The sequence below is a fragment of the Arachis hypogaea genome, chromosome 11 (assembly GCF_003086295.3).
Source record: "Arachis hypogaea cultivar Tifrunner chromosome 11, arahy.Tifrunner.gnm2.J5K5, whole genome shotgun sequence".
Taxonomy (NCBI): Eukaryota; Viridiplantae; Streptophyta; class Magnoliopsida; order Fabales; family Fabaceae; genus Arachis; species Arachis hypogaea.
In genome coordinates, this window is record NC_092046.1 from 51313449 (window position 1) to 51319968 (window position 6520).

General features: G+C 37.3%; 1 non-coding gene across 1 annotated transcript; it reads right to left on the bottom strand.

Moving 5' to 3' along the window:
• Positions 1-2312: 2312 nt before the first annotated feature.
• On the bottom strand, positions 2313-2420 carry LOC112724430 (small nucleolar RNA R71). Its single transcript, XR_003163592.1, has one exon. It is a non-coding gene; the product is annotated as a small nucleolar RNA R71 (small nucleolar RNA).
• Between the last annotated feature and the right edge of the window lie 4100 nt (positions 2421-6520).

Below are 6520 nucleotides of genomic sequence, written 5' to 3' on the forward strand. Positions count from 1 at the left end.
TTTATTTTCAAAAAGTTTTCAAAAATTTTTCAAAAATATTTTCTTCTTTTTCATTTTTCCCAATTAATATTCGAAAAAAAATATTTTCAAAAAATAAAAAATATTTTTCTTCAGAATTTTTAAGAATGAATTCTAGTGTTTCATGATGATTTGTTGAATCCTGGCTGGCTGTAAAGCCATGTCTAAATTCCTTTGGACTGAGGATTCAACTAATCACTTCAATGCATGTAATAGCATACTAAAGCTTGGCTGGCTATTAAGCCATGCCCAACCCTTGGATTGGAGCTTTAGGCCAACATTGAAAGATTCCTGGGATTCTTATTAAAAAATTTTGAATTTCTTATTTTCTTTTTCCTATATGTTTTTCGAAAAAAAATTTAAAAAAAATACAAAAAAATCATAAAATCATAAAATCAAAAATATTTTATGTTGTTTGTTTGAGTCTTGAGTTAATTTTTAAGTTTGGTGTCAATTGCATTTTTTCTAAAAATTCTTTATGCATTTTTTCGAAAATTCATGCATTCATAGTGTTCTTCATGATCTTCAAGTTGTTCTTGGCCAATCTTCTTGTTTGATCTTCATATTTTCTTGTTTTGTGTCTTTTCTTGTTTCTCATATGCATTCTTGCATTCATAGTGTCTATACATGAAAAATTTCTAAGTTTGGTGTCTTGCATATTTTCTTTTCTTGAAAATCTTTAAAAAATAAGTTCTTGGTGTTCATCTTGACATTCAAAGTGTTCTTGGTGTTCATCTTGACATTCATAGTGTTCTTGCATGCATCACATGTTTTGATCCAAAATTTTCATGCATTGCATCATTTTTCATGTTTTTCTCTCTCATCATTAAAAATTCAAAAATCAAAAAATATCTTTCCCTTTTTCTTCTCATAAATTCGAAAATTTGAGTTGACTTTTTCAAAACTTTTTAAAATTCAATTGTTTCTTATGAGTCAAATCAAATTTTCAATTTGAAAATCTTATCTTTTTCAAAATCATTTTCAAAAATCAAATCTTTTTTATTTTTCTTATTTATTTTCGAAAATTTTAAAAATATTTTTCAAAAAAATCTTTTTCTTAATTTTATCTCATAATTTTCGAAAATATCATCAACAATTAATGTTTTGATTCAAAAATTTCAAGTTTGTTACTTACTTGTTAAGAAAGATTCAAACTTTAAGTTCTAGAATCATATCTTGTGATTTCTTGTGAATCAAGTCATTAATTGTGATTTTAAAAATCAAATCTTTTTCAAAACTAATTTCAATCATATCTTTTCAAAAATATCTTTTTATCTTATCTTTTTCAAATATCTTTTCTAACTTCTTATCTTCTTATCTTCTAAAAATTGATTTCCAAAATTTGTTTCAACTAACTAATTAACTTTTTGTTTGTTTCTTATCTCTTTCAAAACTACCTAACTAACTATCCCTCTGTAATTTTCGAAAATGCCTCCCTCTTTTTCAAAAATTATTTTTAATTAATTAATTGTTTCAATTTTTAATTCTAACTTTATTTCTTATCTAATTTTTGAAAATAACTAACCCCTTTTCAAAAGTTATTTTCGAAAACTTCTTCCTCTCATATCCTTCTATTTAATTAATTACTTATTAACACTTCTCTTCATCCCATATCTCTGCTCTCCTCACCCTTGTGTTTGGATTCTCCTCCCTTCTCTTTCCTTACATTACATTCTTTTCTTCTTCTACTCACACAAATGAATCTCTATACTGTGACATAGAGGATTCTATATTTTCTTTGTTATTCCCTTCTTTGTCATATGAGCAGGAGCAAGGACAACAACCTTCTTGTTGAAGCAGATCCTGAACTTGAAAGGACTCTGAAAAGGAAACTAAGAAAAGTTAAAATACAACAATCCAGAGACAACCTTACAGGAATTTTCGAACAAGAAGAGGAGATGGCAGTCGAAAATAATAATAATGCAAGGAGGATGCTTGGTGACTTTACTGCACCTAATTCCAATTTACATGGAAGAAGCATCTCCATCCCTACCATTGGAGCAAACAATTTTGAGCTTAAACCTCAATTAGTTTCTCTGATGCAACAAAACTGCAAGTTTCATGGACTTCCATCTGAAGATCCCTTTCAGTTCTTAACTGAATTTTTGCAGATATGTGACACTGTTAAGACTAATGGAGTAGATCCTGAAGTCTACAGGCTCATGCTTTTCCCGTTTGCTGTAAGAGACAGAGCTAGAATATGGTTGGACTCTCAACCTAAGGATAGCCTGAACTCTTGGGATAAGCTTGTCAAGGCTTTCTTAGCCAAGTTCTTTCCTCCTCAAAAGCTGAGTAAGCTTAGAGTGGATGTTCAAACCTTCAGACAGAGAGAAGGTGAATCCCTCTATGAAGCTTGGGAGAGATACAAGGAACTGACCAAAAAGTGTCCTTCTGACATGCTTTCAGAATGGACCATCCTGGATATATTCTATGATGGTCTGTCTGAATTAGCTAAGATGTCATTGGATACTTCTGCAGGTGGATCCATTCACCTAAAGAAAACGCCTGCAGAAGCTCAAGAACTCATTGACATGGTTGCTAATAACCAGTTCATGTACACTTCTGAGAGGAATCCTGTGAGTAATGGAACGCCTCAGAAGAAGGGAGTTCTTGAAATTGATACTCTGAATGCCATATTGGCTCAGAATAAAATATTGACTCAGCAAGTCAATATGATTTCTCAGAGTCTGAATGGAATGCAAGCTGCATCCAACAGTACTCAAGAGGTATCTTCTGAAGAAGAAGCTTATGATCTTGAGAATCCTGCAATTGCAGAGGTGAATTACATGGGTGAACCCTATGGAAACACCTATAATCTCTTATGGAGAAATCACCCAAATCTCTCATGGAAGGATCAACAAAAACCTCAACAAGGCTTTAATAATGGTGGAAGAAACAGGTTTAGCAATAGCAAGCCTTTTCCATCATCCACTCAGCAACAGACAGAGAACTCTGAACAAAATACCTCTAATTTTGCAAACTTAGTCTCTGATCTATCTAAGGCCACTCTGAGTTTCATGAATGAAACAAGGTCCTCCATTAGAAATTTGGAGGCACAAGTGGGCCAGCTGAGTAAGAAGATCACTGAAACCCCTCCTAATGCTCTCCCAAGCAATACAGAAGAAAATCCAAAAGGAGAGTGCAAGGCCATTGATATAACCATCATGGCCGAATCCAAGAAGGAAGGGGAGGACGTGAATCCCAAGGAGGAAGACCTCCTGGGATGTCCAGTGATCAACAAGGAGTTTTCCTTTGAGGAACCAAAGGACTCTGAGGCTCATCTAGAGACCATAGAGATTCCATTAAACCTCCTTACGCCCTTCATGAGCTCTGATGAGTATTCTTCTTCTGAAGAGAATGAGGATGTTATTGAAGAGCAAGTTGCCAAGTTCCTTGGTGTAATCATGAAGCTGAATGCTAATTTATTTGGTAGTGAGACTTGGGGAGATGAACCTCCCCTGTTCACCAATGAACTAAATGCATTGGATCAACTGAGATTGCATCAGAAGAAGCAGGATCCTGGAAAGTTCCTAATACCTTGGACCATAGGCACCATGACCTTTGAGAAGGCTCTATGTGACCTTGGGTCAGGGATAAACCTCATGCCACTCTCTGTAATAGAAAAACTGGGAATCTTTGAGGTACAAGCTGCTAAAATCTCATTAGAGATGGCAGACAATTCCAGAAAATAGGCTTATGGACAAGTAGAGGACATATTAGTAAAGGTTGAAGGCCTTTACATCCCTACTGATTTCATAATCCTAGATACTGGGAAGGATGAGGATGAATCCATCATCCTTGGAAGACCCTTCCTAGCAACAGCAAGAACTGTGATTGATGTTGACAGAGGTGAACTAGTCCTTCAATTGAATGAGGACTCCCTTGTGTTTAAAACTCAAGGACATCCTTCTGTAAATATGAAAAAGAGGCACAGTAAGCTTCTCTCAGTACAGAGTCAACTAAAGGCCCCACAGTCAAACTCTAAGTTTGGTGTTGGGAGGCCTCAGCCAAACTCTAAGTTTGGTGTTGAACTCCCATATCCAAACTCTAAGTTTGGTGTTGGGAGTCTATAAAATTGACCTGATCACCTGTGTGGCTCCATGAGAGCCTACTATCAAGCTATTGACATTAAAGAAGCGCTTGTTAGGAGGCAACCCAATTTTTATTTATCTAATTTTATTTTTCTTGTTCTTTCATGTTTTATTAGGTTCATGATCATGTGGAGTCACAAAATAAATAGAAAAATCAAAAACAGAATCAAAAACAGCAGAAGAAAAATCACACCCTGGAGGAAGGGCTTACTGGCGTTTAAACGCCAGTAAGGAGCATCTGGCGTTGAACGCCCAAAACAAGCAGCATCCTGGCGTTCAGATGCCAAGAATGCACACTGAGAAAAGCTGGCGCTGAACGCCAGAAACAAGCATAGAACTGGCGTTCAATGCCAGAAACATGCTGCATCTGGGTGCTGAACGCCCAGAACAAGCACCAATTCGGCGTTTAAACGCCAGAATTGCATGCAAAGGCATTTTACATGCCTAATTGGTGCAGGGATGCAATTCCTTGACACCTCAGGATCTGTGGATCCCACAGGATCATCGCAGCATCTGTGGACCCCATAGGATCCCCACCTACCTCCACTCATACTCTTCCATCTTCTCAATGTTCATCCTCTCTTCCCAATAAACACCTTTCCCCAAAAGCCTTCACCAATCACCTCAAGCTCTCTTCACTATCACCCATTCACCACTCACATCCATCCACTCTTCCCCATAAACCTACCTCATAAACCCCACCTACCTTCAAAATTCTAAATCTCTTTCCCACACAAGCCCACCCATATAGCCGAATACACACATCCCTCCATCTCCTCCATATCTTCTTCTTCTACTATTCTTTCTTCTTTTGCTCGAGGGTGAGCAATATTCTAAGTTTGGTGCGGTAAAAGCATAGCTTTTTTTTGTTTTTCCATAACCATTGATGGCACCTAAGGTCAGAGAAACCTCTAGAAAGAAGAAAGGAAAGACAAAAGCTTCCACCTCCGAGTCATGGGAGATGGAAAGATTCATCTCCAAAGCCCATCAAGACCACTTCTATGATGTTGTGGCCAAGAAGAAGGTGATCCCCGAGGTCCCTTTCAAACTCAAGAAAAATGAGTATCCAGAGATCCGACATGAGATCCAAAGAAGAGGTTAGGACGTTCTAACAAACCCTATCCAACAAGTCGGAATTCTAATGGTTCAAGAGTTCTATGCTAATGCATGGATCACTAGGAACCATGATCAAAGTAAGAACCCGAACCCAAAGAATTATCTCACCATGGTTCGGGGGAATTACTTAGATTTTAGTCCGGAAAATGTGAGGTTGGCGTTCAACTTGCCAATGATGGAAGAGAACGCACGCCCCTACACAAGGAGAGTCAACTTTGATCAAAGGTTGGACCAAGTCCTCATGGACATATGTGTGGAAGGAGCTCAATGGAAGATTGACTCAAAAGGAAAACTGGTTCAACTGAGAAGACTGGACCTTAAGCCTGTAGCTAGAGGATGGTTGGAGTTCATTCAACGCTCAATCATTCCCACTAGCAACCGGTCTGAAGTTACTATAGACCGGGCCATCATGATCCATAGCATCATGATTGAGAAGAGGTGGAGGTTCATGAGATTATACCTCAAGAACTCTACAAGGTGGCTGACAAGTCCTCCACTATGGCAAGGTTAGCTTTTCCTCACCTCATTCGCCATCTATGCAATTTGGCTGGGATTGACATAGAGGGAGATATCCTCATTGATGAGGACAAGCCCATCACTAAGAAAAGGATGGAGCAAACAAGAGAGCCTATTCATGGATCTCAAGAGACGCATGAAGAAGCTCATCACCAAGAAATCCCTGAGATGCCTCAAGGGATGCACTTTCCTCCACAGAATTTTTGGGAGCAAATCAACACCTCCCTAGGAGAATTAAGTTCCAACATGGGACAATTAAGGGTGGAACATCAAGAGCACTCCATCATCCTTCACGAAATTAGAGAAGATCAAAGAGCTATGAGGGAGGAGCAACAGAGACAAGGAAGAGACATAGAAGAGCTCAAAGACATCATTGGTTCCTCAAGAAGGAAACGCCACCATCACTAAGGTGGACTCATTCCTTGTTCTCAAATTTTCTGTTTTTCGTTTTCTTTATGTTAAGTGCTTATCGATGTTAGTGTCTTATTACATGATCATTAGTATTTAGTAACTTTGTCTTAAAGTTATGAATGTCCTATGAATCCATCACCTCTCTTAAAGGAATAATGTTTTTAATTCAAAAGAACAAGAAGTACATGAGTTTCGAATTTATCCTTGAACTTAGTTTAATTATATTGATGTGGTGACAATACTTTTTGTTTTCTGAATGAATGCTTGAACAGTGCATATGTCTTTTGAAGTTGTTGTTTATGAATGTTAAATATGTTGGCTCTTGAAAGAATGATGACAAGGAGACATGTTATTTGATAATCTGAAAA